We start from the raw sequence: 3724 nt of genomic DNA on the forward strand, positions 1-3724 counted from the left end.
TGTTTTTGCACCTGACATTCAAACTCATTTACTAGTAGATTTGCGTTTGACTTTTTTTAAGACAGTGATCAGGTCAGTCGGTATTTTCTTATGTATTAAATGTTTCGGATTTTTCTCCATTGTGCAACAGCGTGGTCTTTTAATATTGTCGTTTTATTTTGAATATTTTCAAATTTTTACTTAGGACGTTGTTTATCACGTACCATTCCAGATGAACTGCTTGAAGATTACATTTTTCATTTTATAATGCAGTGACTAATAATATCGATATTTTCGTGAATTTTTAAATATTTTTTAGATTTGTAGAGGCACTAAAGACATTGTTTACCATGTGCTGGTTTAACTGAATCGCTTGAAGATTTACTTCGGTTCAAATTTTAGTCGAAATGTTACAGTGTTGTCTATCACTAGAATCTCTCGAGGATTTTGTTTTTCGTTTTCCATTGAGTTTTTACTGATACCTCTCGTTGCATTTCTCTTGAATTAGTGGCAAAAAACATTTCGTGTTCTTAATGTCAATGTATAGATTTTATATTCTTAAGTTGGTCTTTCCATCTTCCCTAACTTTCACGAGAATTTGCTGTAGCACCAAAAATGCTGCTTCTAACGCGTTTATGTGGGGCAGACTCGACGGTGATGTCAGCTTATTGTTTTTCATGCATATCTACACGGGCAGATTCAGTTCCTTTGATTGTGTGTAATGTTTTTCTTTATTTCTTGTTGCAATTATACATATTAAACCATATTTCAATTTATCTCTGATTTGCATGCGTGATCCGACCCTGTGAGTTGGTATCCATGCTCTTAATATTACAGCTGTTTTTTTAATCCTGCCTTTGCTATAAGAATATTACTCAGTTATTCTCTTTTCTTTTAGTCCGTTTCCATTGTTTTCGATACTGTTCTTTGTAATGTGTAGCCGGGATCTGGATATATGTTTGTCATATATGTGTGTGAGCTAATGTATAGTCTACTATTTATAATTTTCCTCTTTTCTTGTACGTATGAGTTCGTGCTTTTCTAGTGTTTATTAAAGGTATGTGTTGTCGTGTTAATCAAATATATATATATATATATATATATATATACACGATTATATATATATGTTATATATTTGTTTGTATATAACGTGTGCATACTTAGGGAAGAAGTCGTGAAGTCTTATAATAAAATACACTTCCCTGCATATAAAACCGAAAACAGCCAGTAATATTTTTATATGGTTTTATTCATTTATATGAGTGATACATTCTCTATATTTTTCTGGTGTGTCACCTGGAATGCTCTGGTGGACTTCGTCGTCAGTTTTCTTCAACTGATTAGTTCGATCTCACTATGTACATAGCAAAGCAGATCGAATCGTTCACATCAGGTAAATCAGTACAGCTGAAAGCAGTAATAAATACAGCGAATGAAGAACGGACAATCCCGAATAAAGGGAGAGCAGTACAGCAGACAGAATCATTCAGGTGACGTAAATAATCGTTCAATAAACTAATCGAATTCTAATCTACTTTAATATTCCTAAGTGATTATTTTATTTGCATGAGTAAAACTTACTTACCGAACATTTTAACAAAAGAAAGAATTGTTTGTTTTTTTAATATTTGTTAATATAACAATTGCATTGCAAAATGACTTGCAAGGTTTGCCATAACAATTGCATTACAAAATGACTTGAAAGGTTTATTAAAACAATTGAAATGCAAAATGACTTGAAAGGTTTATTAAAACAATTGCATTGCAAAATGACTTGAAAGGTTTATTAAAACAATTGCCTTGCAAAATGACTTGAAGGGTTTATTAAAATAATTGCATTGCAAAATGACTTGAAGGGTTTATTAAAATAATTGCATTGCAAACTGACTTGAAAGGTTTATTAAAACAATTGCATTGCAAAATGACTTGAAAGGTTTATTAAAACAATTGCATTGCAAAATGACTTGCAAGGTTTATTAAAACAATTGCATTGCAAAATGACTTGAAAGGTTTATTAAAACAATTGCATTGCAAAATGACTTGCAAGGTTTTATAAAACAATTGCATTGCAAAATGGCTTGAAAGGTTTATTAAAACAATTGCATTGCAAAATGACTTGCAAGGTTTATTAAAACAATTGCATTGCAAAATGACTTGCAAGGTTTATTAAAACAATTGAAATGCAAAATGACTTGAAAGGTTTATTAAAATAATTGCATTGCAAAATGACTTGAAGGGTTTATTAAAATAATTGCATTGCAAAATGACTTGAAGGGTTTATTAAAACAATTGCATTGCAAAATGACTTGCAAGGTTTAATAAAACAATTGCATTGCAAAATGGCTTGAAAGGTTTATTAAAACAATTGCATTGCAAAATGACTTGAAAGGTTTATTAAAAAAATTGCATTGCAAAATGACTTGAAAGGTTTATTAAAAAAATTGCATTGCAAAATGATTTGCAATTTTTGTTATAACAATTGCATTGCAAAATTACTATCAAGGTGTTTGGCGTCTCTTCAACACGCTACTACACTATAATTCCAGCGGTTATTGGCAGAACTGTTGTTTACTCCATTTGCCACATTCTCTTCAGTTCTCTTGAAAGCTCTATGTGTTTCTTTATATTCTGGCTCCTTGATTTTCATCCTTGCAAGGCGAACTTTTCTTTTTGTCTATTATGACGTCCTATCAATATGCTCGGATGAAGTTGTTTGTATTTCGAAGCAAATTATGTCTGTTTTTGAATCCATAATCGACTTTATTGCTGCATTAACTTACAATGAACAACTTTGTTTTGCTATTCAAGTACCTTTTCGTAGCCATTTTCATATGATTTTTCGCGTCATTTATTTGGCTAGTATTTATAAATCATCCAGATAATTTTACTTTTTACCACTTGTTTTCTCTCATTTTCCTGCTCTTATCATTCTAATACAGCAACGATTTTGGACATCAATGTCATCCAGTTTTGTGTTATGCATATTCTAGTTTTAAAATTTCGTCTTAAGCGTAATGTTTTATACTTAGGTCTTTGCTCGTACTTTCATTGATCATAGAATCGACCATCATAATCTTTCCGGTTAAGTGCGGTATTCGTAGTCTTTTTTTTAATTTTCACCCAAACAATGCACAGTGACACTTTGAAAGGGACATTATGATGGGAGATGAGCAACAACATGTATGTTCGCATCACACTTGAACTTCTGCATGTCAGTACAGTCGGGAAAGTAGAATTTCAGAAGGAAGTTCCAAAGTCTAGCAGTTCTAGGGAATAAACTATTGAAGTAGAATGTTTTATCATAACTAGGGATCTCTATTGTGTAGGGGTGGGATTTAGCTGCTTGTCGGGTTTGTCGGAGGTATTTACGTGGAAAGGGTACAAGTGCTTGTGGTTCGTCAGAGCAGTCAAATATACTTGTAGAACAGGACGAGGGGTACAACATTTCGTCGATGGGATACGTTTCTAATGTCAACATGTTCGTGTTCGTCTTTTATCTAGCCATTTAAAAGTCATTGAATTGTACATAGAATATTGTCGAATTATTTATTATATTTATAAGATTTCCATTTTCAATTTAATTTTTAAAAACGTTTCCTAATCTTCGATCTAATACTCGTTGGTTTGATCCTGACTGTTTTCACGACTCCTATACATTTATATTCATCACGCTTGGGAAGTTCCTTTATCACATTTTAGTTGAGAAAAGTTGTGCTCTCCCTTGATTCGGGATTGTCCTCTCTTT

Source organism: Euprymna scolopes, chromosome 16 (genome assembly GCF_053919585.1).
Source record: "Euprymna scolopes isolate OS-2025 chromosome 16, ASM5391958v1, whole genome shotgun sequence".
In the NCBI taxonomy this organism is placed as follows: Eukaryota; Metazoa; Mollusca; class Cephalopoda; order Sepiida; family Sepiolidae; genus Euprymna; species Euprymna scolopes.